Genomic DNA, 22,125 nt, shown 5'->3' with positions numbered 1-22,125 from the left:
GTCATCTGGAAGTATCCAGTCATCCTCGTTCCCAGTTGGGTAAATGGTTTCTTTGTACGAATTCCTCCATGACTCAATGGTGTAAAACGGTGAACACAAGGAGTAAAGGTTCACTCCACGCTCTATAGCTGCTGCAGCTGCATGGGGACAAGGTGTGCCTATGAGCTGGAATACCCCACATGAGCATGATTTCGTCATCAAATTCACCTCAGCATCGCTGTCTGCACCAGTTACATGAAACTCGAATTGACCAAGGGCATAGACATTCATGAACCTTCCTTTGTCAGCATTGTTCGATACATCTGCCTCCATCAGGGTGGATAATTTGGTGGTAGTCTTCTCTGTCACACTACGTCGTTCAGAAAACCAAGACTGTAGTGTGAACCGAATGAATTCTAAAAAAATTGTAACTGGAAAGGTTCTTGCATCCTTGGTCTTGTTGTTGAAGCTTTCAGCGTAGTTGCTAGTCATTATATTGTATCGTTTTCCAGGAAAGAAAGGACGAGACCACTTATCGAAACCAATTCCCTCCAAATAGGCAGCTATAGGAGGATCCATTCGCTTAATATTTTCATAATGCTTTAGAAATTCCGTCTTCTTCCATGCATAGGCTGCTGCCCACATCTCACTGTGACAGTGATCAGTCTTGAACTTGGCTTTCACATTCATACTGATGTGATGGTAGCATGCGCCGTGGTAGGCATCAGGAAAGACAACCTCTAGAGCATGAATAATACTCGCATGCCTATCTGACACGAAAGCCAAGTCATCAACGTCCCCAATGGCTTCCTTCAACTTCGTCATGAAATATTTCCACGAGTTGTGGTTCTCACTATCCACCAACCCGAAGGCAATTGGATATAAATGACTATTCGCATCCAAAGCAACGGCACATAGCATGTGGCCACCGTACTTATTCTTCAAGAACGTGCCATCCACACATATCACAGGACGACAAAATCTGAATCCTCTCCTACAAACTCCAAGGGCAAAGAAGCAATATAGGAAACGACCATCTTCAGTGACAAAATCAGTAATTGTACCTGGATTCTTTTGCTGCAACATGTGCAAGTAGGATGGCAACTTGCAATACGAATCCTCATATGTCCCCCTAACATACGTAAGTGCCTTCTCTCTACATCTCCATGCCTTTTCATAACTCATATCAATACCAAAATTTTTCTTCATATCCTCCTTTATGTTGTTTGCCATGTAACTGGTCCCATCAACTGCGTATTTGTTCTTTATGAGGTGTCCAACGACCCACGGTGCAGCTTGACGATGACCTTTTTGTCGCACTTCTAGTGAGCATGTGTGTACGCTCTTGTATACCGTGATCTCAAACATGGGGGACATTGGTTGTTTTTTCCCTCTCAATCTCCAACAACAGTCAGGATCTTTGCATGTGATATACCACACGTCAGTACCAGACTTTTTCACCATATACTCAAAGTTATTCTTCATTGCAAATAGAGCAGCTTTGGTTTTTAAATCATTCTTGTCCTCAAAAGTCTTCCCAACATATATTTCTCCCATTGGTCCACCAGATGATGAGGAATGGGTTTTAGCAGATGCCTCAATATCTTCTTTTGTAAACATTGGGGCACTCCATCTGGTGTGATCTTCTCTTGATACAATTGTCTCCCTCCACCCAGTGTTATCTTCTGTCCTAGCAGGTTGATTACTGCTTCGAGCAGGTGCTCGGCGTCCTTGAGTTGGGAGAGGTGCCTGTGCAAGAGGCAGTCCTGACTCTTCTTCTACTTGTTGGGCTTGGGAAATGTTTAACTCCTCATTTGAAACATCTGCACTATAATACGAGTCATCCTCGGAACCATCATCATTATCTTCAAAGCAATTACCAACTGGATCATCATTCACATAGGGATCGTACTCATATGCCTCAAGCACACCTGTGGGACCTCCTTGTGGTATATCAAGCTGAATAGTAGCCATCGGATCAGTAACTGGAACAAAAGTGCCCACCTCGCTAAGATGCTTGTAACTGCTACCTGCAAGAGATGGATCGATACTAGTCGTGTCTTTTTTGTTCACACTAGGAGAAGGATCTGATATGAAATTCTTCTTAAGTGGAGTCACACATAAGACTACCCGTTCATTCAAGCTTATTCCTAAGAATACACGAACTTGACGATCATTCTTCAATTGAACCGGTGCAAATGGTTGCTCGCCGCATACGTATGGCACCTCGAGTTTCAATTCATACACCTCTCTATCCACCTGAAATGTCTCGTGCAGTATGTCAAGTAGTTGCAAGTAAGTGACATCATTCTCTACTGGTATCACTTCACCTTCAGCATCCTTAAAATACCATTTCCTACCATGCATTTCCCAAACACCGTTGTAAGAAACAAATACGTAAACAGTAGAACCTGAAATAAAAAAACACAAACACAAATGGTATTTTAATGATGTTGAAAAACATGACCATCGAGCTTGCATCGAGTAGCTACCGAGTAACCATCGAGCACATGCAACGTAAAAAAATATGTGCAATCGAGCTTGCATCGAGCATCTATCGAGCATGCATGAAAAGTGAGAATGCACATTACCATCGAGTACCCATCGAGTAGGTATCGAGTACCCATCGAGTACAACATGCAACATAAAAAATGATGTACCATCGAGCTTGCATCGAGCAGGCATCGAGCATTTATCGAGCATGCATGAAAAAGTGAGAATGCACATTACCATCGAGTACCCATCGAGTAGGTATCGAGTACCCATCGAGTACAACATGCAACGTAAAAAATGATGTGCCATCGAGCTTGCATCGAGCAGGCATCGAGCATTTATCGAGCATGCATGAAAAAGTGAGAATGAACATTACCATCGAGTACCCATCGAGTAGGTATCGAGTACCCATCGAGCAGAACATGCAACGCTAAAATTGGTGTGTCATCGAGCCTGCATCGAGCAGGCATCGAGCATCTATCGAGCATGCATGAAAAAGTGAGAATGAACATTACCATCGAGTACCCATCGAGTAGGTATCGAGTACCCATCGAGCAGAACATGCAACGCTAAAATTGGTGTGTCATCGAGCCTGCATCGAGCAGGCATCGAGCACCCATCGAGCACAACACTAACCCAGAAAATTCCCAGAAAACGCAGATCGACAAAAAACCAGAAAAAACCCAAAAAAATGTACAAATATTGCTTAGATCTATACGAAATGCTCAAAAAGTTTAAAGGAAACATCACTAATCCAAGTATTTAAGAAAAAATTGCTTACCCATTAAATTTTTCTCCAAGATTTCTCAACCCTTACTTTAGTCTACAAATGGCTTTCTTAGTGGCGGTCCCAAGCTCTACCGTGGTGCTCTTAGTGGTGGTGTGAGGTGAGGTGAGGTGAGTGAGAGTGAGAATGAGGAAGAAACAAGAAGAAGGAAGAGATGAGGAAGGAAGAGAGGGGGAGGGAAGAGATGAGATAGTTGTTTTTAGGGGTATTTTGGGTACTAGCAAAAAATTTGGCATTATTTTGTAATGTTAAAAATCCCTAGCATTATTTTGTATTACACCATGCTATTAAGCATAAAAAGTCAAATTTCCCTATATAAATATATATATGGTATGATATAAAAAAAATAAGAGAAAAATAAAATAAAATATAAAGATAAAAACAAAAACGTTTACTCATATGCATATATATTATATGAGGCCTTCTGGCGTCCCTCACTTAGTAGTGAATGACTTAGTCCTTCAATATTTTTGGATCGTCCAATGTGTATACTTTTTGGGTTTAATGACTAGATTTCAATTAAAGGCTAGTGGTACAAAAAGACAAAAAATACCCTAATATTTTACTCTTTAACTAGCTACCATTTCTTTACACCCATTCGTGGGTTCTTCATATTTTTTTAATAATTTCCTCATCAGCTAAGCCACCAAATGTGATGTGCACTTTAACTCACATATCTCACTATGCATTTGAGGTGAACCAAAAAGAGTGCATTAGTTATTATTTTTACAACTATTATCTCTCCAAATGTTATCACTATTCTCTGTTTCCAATAAAAAAAAACACAAACAAAGTGCTATAATACTAGTATTATTTTCTTTAAATATTGCCACACATGATTATACGTCGATTATGAAGTCATCCAATACTAGAAGAGAAAATGACTTCAAAAAAAAAAAAAAAAACCAAAGCATTGAAACTTAATTGAAAAAAAAAACTATACAAGCTTACACTAAAATATATGTTCTCGTTATGTTGTACTTTAATTTTCTCACTTAACAAACCCTCAAAAGTCACTTAGCACAACGAAACTTCTTATGTAGCTAATACCTATACTAATATGCTCAATATTCATGCAAAATAAAAAGTCCATGCAAAAATTAACTACTAAATGGTAATGTGGTGTGTCATTCAGTAATCCCTACATTTAAAAAATTATTATTAATATTAAAAACTTTCCACCACATTTTATTCATTTTTTATACCGCATTAAAAAAAATAAAAAAGCTTCAGTTTTTGTTACGTTATTTTATTATACATTTATGTAAGTCAATTATAATAGTTACTTAGCAGCAGTCAAATATTTACGTGTCCACAATCGTAAATAAGTCCCAACTCCTATCTAAATTTACTATAAAACCCTCAACTATACTGTTTATTGGACCTAAAATTACGCTTCTACCCTCACTTATTTAAGTTGCGTCAGCTCAAAAAACACAGTCGGTTGACACAACCGGTTACACCAAGTAAAATGTTAAAAAGTCAACATTTTAACACCAATCTAATATTGACACTTGGCAAAAATCTGGGCCCCACATGAAGGACTAAGTCATGTGAGGGACGCCAGAATTCTCCATATTATATATGTGAATGAAAATTTTGTTTACAAAAACTGAAGAAACAATGTTTGTTGAAGATGATTCCTTAAATCAAGAAATATATGACAATTGAAGACATATAATTGCTGCAAATAAATATTTGTCGTCTCTTAAGAAAAATATACATAAGAGATTAAAACTATATATTTATATATAAAGAATTGTTTATAATATAAACAATCAAAGAGAACAAACATACATACCCAAATATCTGCTTCACTTTTTTCTTAAAGTTAAATCATGTCTCTCAAATTTGGAGAACTTTGAAGAATGCATTATGTTGAGTATGGTAGAAGGATTAAATAATTAGAAGATGATATTTTTAAATTCTAAATTCAAATTCAATTTCAAACTCACATTGAATTTCATAATATAAATAATGATATTATCTTATAGATATTTATATCAGTTCTTATCACAAATTCTAAAATTAAATGTCAATTTTAGTATAAAGATATTATTTAATATAAAATTTAATTATTCACTACCAAATTTTGGAATAATTAAATTATCAGATTCTAGAATTTGTCAAAATTAGTTTTGATCTCATTATTTTATGAAGATAATTTTCTCTAAATAAAGAGATTCAATGTACAAAAAAAATTATAAAATCATATCAAATGATGAAAAGAATTCTAAATAAGAAAATTTTCACCTATATTTTTTCAAAACATCACAAAGAATGCAGTTTGAACTACATTTAACTTGATTCCTTCAAAGGATACGTAGGAAACCTAATTGCTAAGGTTAGGTACAGTCACAAACTCCCCAAGTTTTCATTGAGGTCATTCACCTCAAAAATCCCAAGTGAGGTCATTCACCTCAATCCCCACCTCAAATGGTAAGAATTTCAAAGTGAGATAATTCTTCACAAAATTCTAAAATATACAAAAATCTTTGAACTACATTTGACTTGATTTCTTTAAAGGATACGTAGGCAACTTAGTTGCTAAAGCTAAGTGTACTCACAAATACCACATATTCCCAAAATTCTCAAAAATCAAACACAACTCTCAAAATTCCATGATATAGTCATCTACTAGAATTTCATAAATTTATAAAATTATTGTGGAATCCTAAATGGTCATTCACCGGAACTCTTCCACTCATTTTCTAAAATATCATGTCTAGAACTACAAGTGACTTGATCCTTCATAAAGAGAGTATGTAGGCAGCTCAGTCAGTCAAATTTTCTAAGTGCAATCACAATTCCAAATTCCTCAAAATTTTCCCAAAATTACACAAGTAAATAATATCATCATAATTGGAATAAAAAAGTTTTCCTTTAAATAATAAGCGTAAAACGTCCTAAACTACTACTTTGCAAAACGTCTCCATACTCATAAAATTGTAGAAGAAAACCACTTCAAATATGAAATCCAGCGGGGCCTTGATAACATGCAAGTTTGGCCCAATAGTTTAAAATAAAAATAAGAGTACTTATGCAACGTTTAAAATAAATAAAGTTTAAGTCCCACTGATAGTTTTAAAATTTAAGTCCATAACATCATTCTTTAAAATCTGGCGATTAAGTTGATCGTTTAGTTGTCCATAGGATACCCCCAGGCTATACACACTCTGACGTCGGAACTCCTCACATCACAGCACGTGCCAAAGAGAAACCCTATTTATTAACTAAAAGAAGGGAGGTAAGGGGGTGAGCTAAAAGCATAGTAAGGAAGTATAAGCAACATACAAAGAAAACACAATAAGAATATAATCATATCGTAAAGCTCATAACATACATCATATCCATAAATCATCACACATCGTAATTAAACGTCATCGTCATACATCGTAATTAAACATCATCATCATACATCATAAATAAACGTCATCATCATACATCGTAATTTAACGTCATCATCATACATTGTAATTAAATGTCATCATCATTATCAAACATCATCATCATAGTCAAACATCATCATCATATTCTTTATGAACATGGCGCTCTATTGTCCATGTCACATCTTGAGGTAACCAATAAAAAGCATAAAACTGAAAAGATCTCCTCTGTGAGGTAAACAGGAGACTCTGGTCCTTGAATAACCTCGGCGCGTTCACCCTATGAGTTATGTCATACCTTAGTAACTCGGGTTACATCTTATATCCTTGGTAATCTCTTTGTTGTGTCGCTTTCAACACGCTAACAACCATTTGCTTTTTCGTACAACATACAAACACATGAAATCCATTTCAAACAACACAAAGGAAAACACATGTTGAACACACATTCATCGTAGCATTTTATGATAGATTTCAATACTTCACATTTCATGGTCCTTCATCATACATAACATATCATTATTCTCATAATAGACCATTCTTACCATTTAATAGCATAAACATAAAAATTCTATCAAACTTCCTTACCTCAAGTCCGAGCAAAGCAAAATGAGAAAAACTTCACAACGAGCCTATAGTCATAATAAAATATTTCTCTTTTGAATCATATGAGATTTCTATCATTAATTTTAAACATGCACATTTTCACATAAAATCACAAAAGAATAATGTCAATTTTACCTATTATCCATTCATGGTTACAAAGTAAAAATTATATGTTTGAATAATATGCATTTATTTGAACGTAAAAGTGCATTTGCATGCGACATGCATACGTGGGAGTGTTGTTAAAAAGTAACGCTTACAACGATAATTTCTACATGCTCATTTCTAACCTCTTAAAGTAAAAATTCAGCAACATATTCTTTTTAACATTATTTATTTCAGTCTCAAAGTTGATTAAACTATTTCATTTAACCTCTTTAAATTTCTCATAAAATAATATCTTCATTTATTATTTTAAATTGCTTAGAAACAATAAAACTTGAAATTATTTAGAAGTACTTATAAAATTTCATGTTTCCTTTAGAAAATAGCATTTTCTTCTAAATTAACAAAATTACAAGATTAAGTGTGAGAAAATATAATTTTAAGTGTGGGAAAAATATATTTTCACTTGTATTATTTAAGACTTAAATTATGTAGTGTAAACCCATTACCTTTAGAAAAAATAATTATTTTTAACTTAATAAGATAAACTTTCAGCAACTATTTATTTTGTTTAAAAAAATCATAAGCGAATTTAAATTCAAACATTTTTTCATTAAAAATAAAGAAAAACTTCTCTTTATAATAATGTGAAAATTCATGGTTACATTTTAAAAATATTAATTTAACATATACATAACTTAGGGTAATAATTTATTCAATATACTCACATTATTTATTTCATTTAAAATATATATTTTTTATTTTTAACCAAAACTCCCTGCAATTATTTAATCAGTCAAAAATCATAAACTTGGATTAAAAATTATATTTTCTTCATAAAATATATAAAAAAAATTGTAGGTATTAGTTGAGTAAAAATATAATTTTAAGTGAGAAATAAAACACCATTAGAGACATCACATGTGCATTTAAAATAATGTTTCACCAGTTCACTTACCAATTATATACAAAAATCAGCAAGCATTATTAACATGAAAGTCAAATATGCTTATATTCATTTTAACCAATTACACTAGCATGTTTCTATAGCTTCAATGCATTCAAAAATCCAATTAGCTTACACCAATAATTTAGACTATTTTCAAGACATAAACTCCAATATAACGCTTTAACCAAATGTATCATTAAACATAAAATACAACTAGTCATGCTTCTTTTCTCTCATAATAGAATACCTTAACTCATCATGCTTATAAATGCACAAATAAAAAAAAAAAAGCCCTAATTTTATGACAAGGCATGGTCGAACCCCTATATTATATCTATGGTCAATTTGTGTTCTTTCATTATTACCATACCAAGATTTCTTACATATAAACCCTCATTTTCAAAATAACAATAAGCCTTTTTAATAGATCTTGAAAAAACAAATCATGTACCAATATTAAACCAAAAATCAAATCCAAATTCTCTTTAAAATCCATATGAACCCAAAACAAAGATACAACATCAAATAATACTAACATGCTTTCTAAGGACAAGATAAAATCAATAAACAATAAACAATCTCTAGAATTTAAACAACAACTCTTTCCAAGCTAAAGATTTAAACATAACATTTCATGCCAACATCAACCAATATTTCAAACCACAAACAAGGACCAGCACGTCAAGACAAACAATACCCAATACCTCTTGATAACCTTTCTTAGCCAAGACTCTAGAATCGTGTCTCTTGAGACCCTCACTACTTATCACAAGGACCTATACGCGAAACACCCCAAATATGCATATCTTAGAAATCTTGAAAATGGAAAAGAAGAGAAAAAAAATTAAGGGATATCATCATACTTCTTCCAAATTTTCGAAAGCCCACAATCATCTTGGCTTGGTGGTTGACTTTTCTATGAGGGCAAACTCTTGAACCTTTTGTTAGTACCACCCCAAAGATCCTAGTTCATAGAACCCCTAACAACTTTGGCTTAGAACATAGAAGGAGAAATAGAGACAATGAAAAAATAAGAATAACCCTTACCACTACCTCCTTGAGACTTGAAAATTCTAGCTTCCCTAGTGTTGATGGCAAGAGCTAAATGAGAGACAATCTTTTCTCTATAGTGTTTGGCGGCCACTAGGGTGTTGAGAGGAAGAGAAGAGAAAATGTGGAAATAAAAGAAAAGGAATCCTACTTATGCAGTCTACCCAAACCATAATGCCCTTGGACCTAATTTTATGTAATTGATTTATTTCTTAATCCCCTTTTACCCTTGGCTGTCCATGGCTAATAAAGGAAATTATGTTATCCTCGTAACTCTAGGGTCCTGCGACTTGGGGATTGGTTTTAACCTGTTTTTATTGCGTTTTAGAAAAAATGCTATTTCACAAAAAATGTAGATAATTTCATTAGGTTTCTAACGATACCAATTGTGTCTAAATGAGATATCTACAGCCCAATGTATGCCCGTTTTATTGAGGTTGAGTCCAGGATTACGGGAAATTAGAAAAGGCAACTCTTTTTTCTACAATTGTTTCCCAATTCTTATTTCTGTGAACACAAAAGCTTACCCTATTTACTTTTCCCATTAATCCTATTTTTAATTTAATAAAATAATAATAAAACAAAACTAATTAATTCATAAGGGAATAATCTATAATAAAGCATGGGAAAATCCTTGCATGCTCACCATGCAATCATGCATATGCACACACCAAATTGCTAAGGTACATCTCTACTTACCATGTACCTTGGTGCATTCAATCAAAACTCATTTTATTCACAAATTAAATTAATAAATCAATAAAATAATTAACAATTAAATACACAGAATTTCTACCAAACAATTCAAACAACAATAAAAATAATAATTCATAACACTTAACAATTAAAAAATAAAACAAAGCACTAAAATTAATAAAATAAAAAAAGTTTGGTGTGCTACAAAAAGGGTAGTAATTAAGAGGTTATTCTTATAATCTTGGATGGATCAAACTCAAATTCATAAACTATTATGCTGTAAAATCGGCATAGGTGAAATTGTGTTTGACATAAATTTTAATATATTAAATTTGAATTTTTTTGTCTAACATGATTTTTGGCATGCCTGGTGGGACCCATTATCCTTTTCATCTCCAAATATGATGATTTTACAAATTCAAAATTTTAGTGCTAACCTTGTTATTTATATTACAGAGGAAAATGACACCACAAGTCACTGTTTATTTCCATCAGTTACCAACTATCGGCACTAGCAATGGACAAAATCCTAAGAGGAATCAAATTTTGGCCTCATTCTCTATTGGCAGGGTGTCTATCACTTACAGTGTACCCAAACCAATGTTGAACTTGAAAGCCCCCATCGAAGCTCGGGAAGCCTTTAAAGGCAAGGTTACTACCACCAAAACTCAGGAAGCCTTGAAAGGCAAGGTAGCTAAGGGTTTCAAAAAGAGGTAAAATCACTCCATCAAAAGAAACATCTCCAAAATCGTGAAAGCTTCTGCATCATTGCTTTCTGAGGTAGTTAAGACTACCGAAGAAAAATCACCAAAACCAATAAGGGGTTACTCAGTTAACAATCAAACGAAACTGAACCAACAATCTATTCAAATTATGATTGGTTCTATCCCTACCAACTTGCCCATAGTGGCATTTGTGATGGTCACTTCAGTTACGGATGAAGAATTTTCACCAACTCCCCAAACATTGAGGATCACCAAGGAAAAAAAAATCTTCATCTACACCATGTACTCCGAAAATGTCAAAGCTAGTAAAAGGTTATTCTATTATGCTTAAAGTTGGAATATTGGAAAAATCTTCACAGTAAGAAATTCCAACAAAAAGCTCATCTAGTCATCAAAAATAGCAACAACCACTCATGGAGGAGACTGGCATCCATTGGACCACCTGAGATTAGATGGAGGATTAAAGACATTTTCCTCTTTCCCAAAGAGGGCTATAAGTTCACATTCGCGAGTGCCTAAAGAAAACCCTTGCTCATGCTTCAACTAAAGAGAAGGATGGTCAACAACTCAGAAGGGACTAAGTGAATGGGTATTTCTTCCAGAATACTGGCCCAAATGAGTTGAATTAAATAACGAATCTACACCCTACACGGGACCTATAACTCATTCAAGAGCTCGTACTATCAGCAAAACGGGTACTGAATTTTTTTTTAAAATCCTCGACTCAAGAGGTGGGAAGTAGTATGTCAGAAGCCTCCATAAATGATACTTACCTCAGTGATCAAGATGAGGTAGTTCCCAATAATCTTATTTCTCAGTTTGAAGCACTAACAATTGGTAGTGATAAAAATACGCCAATATTAGTAACTGGAGAAATGAGTCCAGAAGAGGAGGTGCAAGAGCTTCGCAAGCTATTAGCTGAAATAGACGAAGAAAGTGCTCAACTTTCTACACAATTATCCCAACAAGCTAATGTTAATGCATCAAAACAAAACAAAAAAGCTGAAGTTGGGAAAAATTCTTCATCCTCAATACCTCCGCCAACCAGTATGCAACCTCCGCCAGTCAGTGTGCAATCACCACCAGCTAGTACGCAACCATCATCAGATATGAAAACTTTGATAATGGAAAGTATTCGAGAGTATCATGCTGCAACAAGCATGCCTATTCTTGGATATCACAAACCTTATGCGGACTACTATGATCAAATTCTGTTTCCAAGAAATTCATTACACAAAATTTTGAAAAGTTTGATGGAATTGATGGATCTCCCCATGAACATCTGACATATTTCACCTCTGCGTGCGGTGAATCTATTCAGTTAGATGCACTTTTGATAAAACAATATGTACTAAAGGGAGCAACTTTTACATGGTATACCCAACTTCCATCAGGGTCCATATATACTTGAGATGATATGCAAAAGACCTTTTTAGCACAATTTGTCAGTTCGAGAAAGGCGATAAACATCCATGATTTGGTGGAAACAAAACAAAGGCCTAATGAAAATTCAAACTAATTCATTACAAGATGGAGAAGTCTCAATCTCCAATGTTCGGAAAGGCTATCAAAATAGGTTGCAGTTTCGATGTGTGCTAGGAACCTCAACCCCGAGGTGGCCACTTTTGTTGGAACAATAGAACCTAAAACCTATAATGAGTTGGTGTCAAAAGCATGTAATGTGGAGATTCAAATTTCTCGGCAAAAAGGTGGCTTATAAAAGTCCTACCCAAAAATTGATAACCAAAGGGCACCGAAGAAAGGGGAGTCAATGGCCACCTTTGTTAATGCTGACAATAATAAGGGTAGGGGAAAAATGTGAGAGCCACCAAAGAAATTAACTCTCAAAGAAAGAAAATAAGTCAAATATTCATTTGATGATGAAGATGTTGAACAAAATTTTGATGAGTTAATAAATTCCAAAGCTATTTAGCTCCCCAAGCCTAAAAGACCTAATGAAGTTGACTAGTGATCCAAATTATTGTCGGTATCACAGAATTGTCAACCATTCGATGAAGGATTGTTATGTCCTCAAAAACATGATTGAAGGCATGATTAAAAGAAATGAGATTAAGATAGACCCTTATTTTTTTACGAAAGCAACTACGAATGAAACATCATTAATTGAAAATGACCAGCGTCACACAAGGATGTAATTTCTGTAGCATTTGAAGTTGATAAAGAAGTTACAATAGTTCAAGCTCATTTTGAGATGCCAAAGTCAGGAAATCCAAATATTCCTACTTTGTAGGAACTTATGATGGAACCAAATCTGGAGTTGTTGGATAATTGGTCCGATAGAGAAGAAGATTTAAAAAGTACATGGCAGACATGTTTTCGGAAAAAATACACAAAAATTCAAGGTTCATCCTTAACAAAAAATAGTTCGTCTTAAAGTTTTGGAGTCAAATTATGGGGCAAAGCAAGACCAAAGAAGAACAACAAAAAGAAAAAGGCCAAAAAACAAAGACTTGTCCATAAAGAGGATGAACGTGAGCAAAAAAGAAATTTCATAACTCTAGAAGAGTTCATGCCAGAGAAGCTGCGTAAAACGACTCTCACTGATAATGATGATGAAGTGTTGAGTTGATGCATGGCTATACTTGCAGAAGAAAATCATAATTATGCCTTATTAGAAAATGAAACTGAGGTAGATGAAATTACTTTGCAAGACATGCGTAGGAAAATCGTTTCAAAGAAGGAAAAATAAGAAAAAGAGCTTGAAAAAGCTAAGCATGACATTCAATTTAGAAAACCTTCATCCTCGATCAATAAGGAAATATGCAATGATAATCGCCAAAGCAAAAGTAATGGTGAACACGAGATGACGTGAGAAAAACATGACATATTGGCTCATAAAAAACACACCCCTACTCTTTTGAGTGTCTACGATGCTTTACAAATATCCCATGAGCATAGAAATGCTCTTGTTGTTGCATTAACAAGTCCTGAATTTTATACGGAGTAAATAGAGCCAATTAAACTTATGTCACTTTAGGGAAATGCTTCTTGTATGGCATGCATTACTTTTGATGATGAAGATCGTCGATTGGGAGTCGCCTTACATAGTCGACACCTTTTTTTGATAGGTATGATAGCCAATATTCGCGTAAGTCGCATCATGTTGGATTGTGGGTCAGTTGTTAATGTACTTCCAGTAAAAACTTTGAAAGATGTTGGTTTACAACCAGGTCAATTATCTCAATCATCATTAACAATCCAAGGATTCAATCAAGTTGGAGAAAAAGTAAGGGGAAGTATCACATTAAAAATTGAAATAGGCGAATTAAAATCTGAGGCCCTCTTTCATGTTATTGACTCTGACACATCCTGTAGCATGTTGTTACGGCAACCCTGACTTCATGAATATGGATTCATTCCTTCTACTCTTCACCATTGCTTCAAGTTTTGCAGAGGAAAAGTTAAAACAAACAATGCAGACCCAAATCCCTTTTATGGGGAACAAGTGAATTACGCTGATGCAAAATTTTACAAGCTAGCTAATGTCACTATATTAATGCATGGATTATCGAGATCTCGATCGTGCCTACCCAAAAGATGAATTCCCACTTCCCATTACTAAATTGTTGGTGGATGCTATGACTGGATTTAATGCATTATCATTCATGGATGGGTTTTGTGGGTATAATAGAATCAAAATGGCACTTGAAGATGAAGAACTCACCACTTTTCGAACACCAAAGGGCACTTATTGTTACACAATTATGCCATTTTGGCTTAAAAATGCAGGGGAAACCTACCAAAGGGCAATGGGCACTATCTTTGAAGACATGCTTCACAATACTATCGAATGTTATGTCGATGATTTGGTGGCGAAAAATAAAGAAAGGAAAAATCAACTTGATACTTAATGCGAGTCTTTGATAGACTTAGAAAACATCAGCTCAAGAAGAATCCTTTAAAATGTGCATTTGGGGTAATGTCAGGAAAGTTCCTCAGATTTGTTGTTAGATATAAAGGAATTGAAATTGACCCCACAAAAATAAAAGCAATTTTGGAAATGCCTCGCCTATGCAACTTGCGTCAATTACGAGGACTACAAGGAAGACTTGCTTCTATCTGAAGGTTCATATCAAACCTATTTGGTAGATGCCAACCTTTTGACAAGAGTAATACAAAAAAATGTACCAATCATATGGGATGAGGCATGCCAAAGTGCTTTTGAAAGTATCAAGCGATACTTATTACACCCACTAGTGTTGAAAGCTCCAATATTAGGAAAGTCATTGATATTGTCTATCCCAGCAATAGATCGCTCTTTAGGAGCATTGCTGGCACAAAATAACGAGGATGGAAAAGAAGTCACCCTTTACTATTTAAGTATAACTTTGGTAGGGAAAAAAATAATAATCCTTCAATTGAAAAGGTATGCTTGGCTTTAATTTTTTCTGTGACAAAATTACAACATTACTTACTCTCACACACTGTGACATTAGTGTCAAAAGCTGACCATTTAAGGTACATTCTATCAAAACTCGTGTTGTCTGGATGATTGGAAAAATGCTCCATGATTTTTTCAGAGTTTGAAATCAACTTTGTTATGCAAAAAAATAATGAAAGGACAAACATTAGCTAATTTTCTGGTAGTACACTCGATTCCACACAATATGGAGTTACATGAGGACGTTCCAGACGAGGAAGTTTTCACAATTGAAACCTCATCTTGGCAACTTTACTTTGATGGGGAAGCAAAGAAGTGTGGGGCAGGTTCTCGCAATGTTTTTGTGACACCTTCAGGAGGACTGATACCTTAGTATTTTCACATTCTGGCTAATATGTCCCAATAATATAGCAAAATATAAAGCGTTAATAATCGGCCTCGAAATTGCACTAGAAATGCAAATACAATCACTAGAGGTATATGGAGATTTACTTTTGATTATCAAACAAATTAATGGTGAATTTGCAGTAAATCATGAGGCTTTAATTCCTTATCATGAGAAGGCTAAGCATTTGATTTCTCAATTCCAAACTATCACCTTAAATCATAATCCTAGGTCAAAAACGGCAAAGTTGATGCTTTAGATAACTTATCTGCATCACTAACGCTTCCTGGTGTAAGGGATATTCAAATCATAATAGGAGAATGCCATTTGTTACCCTAAATTATGGAGAGGACAGAAGAAATAAGTACCATAATTTTGGTATCTTTCCTTGAAAATACAAACAACAATGACTGGCGCCAACCAATTATTAACTATATCCAAAAAGGAATCTTTCCAGAAGACTTGAAAAGAATAGTGGATGTCAAAAGAAGAGCTCTCCTAATTTTTTTTCTCAATAACACACTGTATAAGCATTCTTTTGATGGGATGTTGCTAAGATGTCTTTCAAAAGAAGGGTGTCACATGCTCTTCCAGAAACTCATGCCGGTACATGTGGCGTCCACCAAGCTGGCCCCAAATTATTAGCTCAATTAAAACGGTTGGGTTACTATTGGTCTACTATGGTTCAAGAAGCGATTAATTTTGCCAAATGTTGCAAGTTGTGTCAACTACATGGAGATTTTATCCATCAACCCCCTCAACCACTTTATCCTTCTGTATTGTCATGGCCTTTCAAAACCTGGGGAATGGATGTCATTGGTCCTTTCACGCCACTATTTTGTTCTTTATGTTTGAGCCTTACGAGATGAAATTTTCATATACGGTTACATTCTGGTCGTTGTAGATTTCTTCTCCAAGTGGGCTGAAGATGTGCACTTAAAAGAAGTACGTCAGAAGATGTCTCCAACTTCATAAGAATTTACATAATTTATCGTTATGGGGTTCCATCAAAAATTATATTAGACAACACTCTTTACTTCAAATGTAAGACATTTTCCAAACTAATGGAGAAGTACAAATTCAAGCATTGTTTTTCAGCTGGTTTAATCCGACTTCAAATGGGCAAGCAAAAGCATTTAATAAAGTGTTATGAAAAATCTTGAAGAAGATAGTAACCAAGAAAAAAAAAAGGACTGGCACGAATGCCTCCCAGAAGCTTTATGGGCTAACAAGACCGCTATAAGAACTGCCACTCGGTGTACACCTTATAGCTTGGTGTTTGGATTTGAAGCAGTATTACCTTTGGAGGTTCAAATACCTTCATTAAGAATTGCTACTCAATTAAAGACTCCAGTTGAGAATGTGAAAGTTAGTTTCGTTGAGCTCGAGGCATTAGATGATAAACGACCTGCTGTCCAACAAAAGCTCGGAATATACCAAGCACAAGTAGCTGGGGCATTCAACAAGAAAGTCAAATTCAGATCATTTGCAATTGGAGATTTGGTGCTGACTGTAAAAAGACCGGTTGTTATACCTAGAAGGACTAAAGGAAGATTTGAAGCTAAATGGGAAGGACCATATGTTATTACTAAGGTCTTCCTAAGAGGGGCATATGAACTTTTTGATTCAAAAGGCCAATGCATTTACCTGTGTGTAAACGGAAAGTTCATCAAGAAGTTGTATACTTAAACAAATAGGTTTTCACATAATGTGTTGATCACACACTTAAAAACAAAACAAAAAAAAGGTGTGCACTGAACTACGAAGGCTTGATCCCACTTTCGGTATGTAAGAAATCTAGTTTATAACTAGGCCCAACCACAAAAATTAAAAAAAAAATAACTACGAATGGCTTGATCCCATAAAGGGTACATAGGCAATCTAAAAATGATTATTATTAATCTAGATACAACTGCAAAATCAAAAACAAAACAATCTCTCCAAACAACGGAGTTAATCTTCATAAAAATCTAAATGACAAATTAACTATCAGTCTCTAATGCTAATATATATATATACTAAAAATTTTGAAACTAACAGAAAATGATTGATGAGATCTTCAGTCTATCTTGAGGAATGAAGTCAAGGAATTGTGGATTGTCTGAAATTCTTTCTCTTGAGCGTCAATTGCAGCTTTAGCTTTTTCGACTTCATAGAATTTTTCCACACCCGCTACAAGCTTTTATTGCTTTATCATCTCATCAATCTATTGATGCATTTTCAAAGAGTCTTCAAGACTAATAAGATCTTTTTCGAGTGATGCTTTTTCAATCTCGTAATCAGTTCGCCTTTGTTGTAGAGCCAATTCTGCTGCGATAATATCTGCCTCTTTAGTCTTAAGAGCCTCCAAAGCCTTTTTCTTGTTTGATACCAATATAAATAAGCTATCCATAGCAGTAAAATTTTCTTCACCGCGATTAATTATATCATGGATGAGAAAGATATCAATATCTATGGCACTTTCAACTACTTAGATAGCAGCTGCAGATTTTTCATTCAGGGCAAATGAATCATTGACTGAACTGATAAACCATGCAATCACTGGAGTTTCAACATTATTCGTCCTACAAACATCGTCCAGTAAGTCAAGCTTCTTAATTACTTCCACACGACATAGACATAGATGAGATAGATGAGATTTGGTAATTTCTGAAACAAACGTAGATGAGATTTGCTTTGGTGGAACAATATTCTTTCGAGACAACACTTCATCATAAAATTCAACATCAGGATAGTCATCAAAGTCATTAAAACCAACAAGCTCATCTACTCTCGAACTCGAGGCATCAATATAAATGTCAAGGGGTGCAATTCTTGAATCCTGTGTAATTGAGAAAGTTGTATTTTTAACTTGATTAATTTAAAGGGTTTTTGTACGCTTTTTCCTTTTCAAATGTACTTCTGAGGTATTGTCACTATCTGACCCAACATTGACATAGTTGGCATTATAAAATTCAGTATCATTGGGAGTACACTTTATAAAGACTTCATCAAGAGTGGAATAAATCTCTCGAATGCCCTTAATGACATACTTAGGATCCTCTTCTTCATAAGGTTGCTTCGAGAGCTCTAAATGAAGATTCTTGATAGATCTTCCTAAGAAATGCATACAAGTCCTTACCCACCAACGACAGTGCCACCATGTACACTGACCCGCACGAGTAATACTAGGAATATGAAAATGAATACCTGTATTTCTTCTTAAAAGCAAGGCTCAGGCTTCAGCAATGCCAGCTATCCCACATTGCATTCTTCGAGCAAATCTATGATAGAGTTTGTTGTCCATATTTTCTCCTCCAACACGTGGCAACTCACAATGACTGGCTCAAATGGTCTTAGATGTCTTCAGAGTATGTTACCCCCTGAGGGCTCTATTTGAGGCAACGATCCTTTTAGGTGAGGTTGCCTGTCTCTGTCAGTAAGGTAGATTACTCTCCGAGGCTTGCCCTCAGAGCCGGAGGTTCTCCAACTCAGGAAATTAAAGCGAAGGATCTCCTCCCCCCAGACGTCTCCCAGGTCTGAGGTTCCAGTTCTTGGACCTAAGATGAGGCACCAAGTGTCAGTTAGCGCAGGTTTACAGCATCAAAGGAGCACCTGACAACCTTTTCGGCGATTTGCCTATAGTGTTATCGATTGTACGATTCGAAAATTCACATTCCCACTACACCGTCTAACACAGAAAAATGTACAACATGCCCTGACAACACCTAGGGCATGTTCCCCATAAAGTAGGTACCTTTTTTTGTAGTGGGCCCCGTGAATCTCGCTTGGGTCGTGGTCTCTATTCAATGCAGCCCAATGCATTGAATTGGTATTAATCCCCCAATAACGGGAAGAATGTATGTTAATTAAAAAAGATTAGTATTAATTACCCCAACCTCTATAAATAGAGTTGGGAGTCTCATTGTAAATGGTTCGGTTTTTTTTAGAGAGAAAACACCTTGTATTCAGAGCAATCTAAACACTTCCTATAAATACACCATTGGAGCTTGTCATCAGAAGCTTCCAATCCTCTTAATACAAGAGACTAATGGACTAGGGTTCTTTCATAACCTGAACCATGTAAAAATCCTTGTGTTTGTATTGCTTGTTTCTTTAATCTCTTTTCTTAAGGTTGATAGCGAAAAAGGCAGTCAATATTTTGGCGCTTTCATTGACAGCTTGAAGAAAGCATTTGGAACATTTACAATTATGGTAATTACTCGAAGAAATGTTACAAAGGATGTATTCCCTCCTGCTGGAGCCGAGGGAGGTGAGCCCGGTCAGAAGCCACCTCAGGATGTACCTGAGATTGTAGAGAATTACGATGAAGACGCCGAGTACGACGGCGAAGATGACGGCGTCGACCAGGGGTACTACGAGGAAGAATACCCTCGGCCCATGGATCCGGAGGAGACGCCAGAGGTGGCGAGGCTCCGTGAGCAGGTGGCCACCCAACAAAAAAAGATCGATGTGAAAGAGGGTAACATTGCTGCCCTACAGGAGATGGTGCTGGGCATAAAGGCCACTCTTGCAGCCCAAGGGGTGCGAGTGAACCTCAATGGAAATGCACCATTTGGGCACCCAACTAGTGTGCCACCTACGCACCCCGTTGGAGTGCCACCTATCAATGTAGCTGGAGTGCCCTCGGAGCACCCGGTTACAGAGGTGCAAGATCTGCCAGCTGGGGTGCCTACCAGGCACCCAACAGGAGTTGGAAACCTGATGCCACCCGAGGATCGTCGTAAGGGAAAGGCTGATGATATTCTTGCTCCAAAGAAAATATAGGGCTCATCAAGAACCCAAAGGCTACTAGGTTCCTCAGCAGGCCAGTAGAGGTAATGGCCTAGGGGCCCGAGGACACAGCCAAGCAGTCAGCCTCCGCCCAACCATGCCCATACGGATTGTGCGAGGCCTGGAGTTGGTGTCCTCTCGGGACCTAACCAACCCTGTAGGAATAACAGCCCAGAGATCTGCCCGAGGAATGCCCCGCAAAGCTAAGAATGCAATGTCAGTATCTTGGTAAACGAAAATTTTGAGTCCGACAGAGAGACCGAAGTTACTCGTCCCGAGGATAACAGTGCGTTCCGAGGACATGATGACTTAAGGGACAACCTCAATGCCAGAAGGTGTAATAAGGCAAGAGGTCATGGGCCCACTGGAAGAGGCATGTCAGACCTCTAGGATAATCTCAATGCTCAGAGAAGGGATAACCCAGATGAGAGTATCAACCAAAATTGTGACCCCCTCCATGCAGAGGTAGAAATTATTAAGCGGATAATGCTCAGAATGGCCAGGTGAGAAGGCCACGAGTCTGACTCAGAAGATTAAGAAGTGGAGCCATGTGCTCCTCACATTGTTGAGTCTCCTCTACCACCAGGCATCAAAATGCCAACCATACCACCTTTTGATGGTGGCTGGGACCCCAAAGACCACCTATCTAAGTTCAACAGGTTGATGTCGATGCATCGCGTCTCCAATGATGCTAAGTTCCATGTGTTCCCGATCATCCTGATAGGACCAGAAGATGAATGGTTCAAAAAGCTCTGACTAGAATCCATTCAATCATGGCATCAATTATCGTCTGCCCTCCAAAGGTAATTAGAAGTTTGGAAGGTAGGATTTGAGGTCAATGCCTTGGCCAATATAAAGCAAGGGCCCTTTGAGACTCTCAAGGCATATATAAAATGCTTCAAGGAGGAAGCGGCAAGAACCAAAAGGGTTGATGATGGCTAGCAATTGATGGCATTACAAGCTGGCATCCGCACGGGATCCCTACTTTGGGATGACCTCCAACGGAGGGGATGTCGATGAATCGACGACATCATTCATCTAGCGCAAGAATATATCAGCTAGGAGGATGCTCAGATTGGAGTATTTGGAGCATCATCTGTTTTCCCTACTTCAGCCACGCCTAGTCTCATTGCTACGGGACTCTAATATTCCCCTTTCACTCCTGTCCAACCGGTTTCGGGGGGAGTCCAACCTAGCCAAAGTGCTCTACCTTCCGGTTATAGCATCGTACCCAATCCTGGATTTAGCATGGCTCCAGCTGGGTACGGGGCAATGTCCACTTGAGACAGTGCTTTTTAGCCTAAATTTAGTGCTGGAGTTGTTACCCCTTCCTAGCCCGCTGAATCCAGTCGAGATCCCAACAACAATAGGCGCAGAGGGAAAGGTAAGCGCCGGAAGCCCACATAAAGCGGAACTGTACAGGAGCAGGGAGTCACATCTGGCGAGAGTATGTCTCCCAGTATTTTGAGTACACCAACATGGTAGACTCTCGATAGAATATCTTCGTGGCCACGGCACAACACGTTCACTACACGAAGCCGCAACTCATCCGAAGAGAGAGGGATAGGCAGGAACTTGACAAATTTTTTCGTTTCCACAACGACATAGGGCACCACACCAATGAGTGACGCCAACTCAAGGACGAGATTGAGAATCTCATCAAACTGGGACACCTCCATCAATATGCTTAGGGTGAAGCGCGTCAAGCACAGCCTCTCGTGGCAGGACTGGTGGTCCCACCTATTGCACCACAGGTCCCTCCAGTAGCTCCTAAAGTTCCCCAACATCC

The sequence above is a fragment of the Humulus lupulus genome, chromosome 7 (genome assembly GCF_963169125.1).
Source record: "Humulus lupulus chromosome 7, drHumLupu1.1, whole genome shotgun sequence".
Taxonomy (NCBI): Eukaryota; Viridiplantae; Streptophyta; class Magnoliopsida; order Rosales; family Cannabaceae; genus Humulus; species Humulus lupulus.
The sequence above is the reverse complement of the archived record's forward strand: the minus strand, read 5'-3'. Positions refer to the sequence as shown.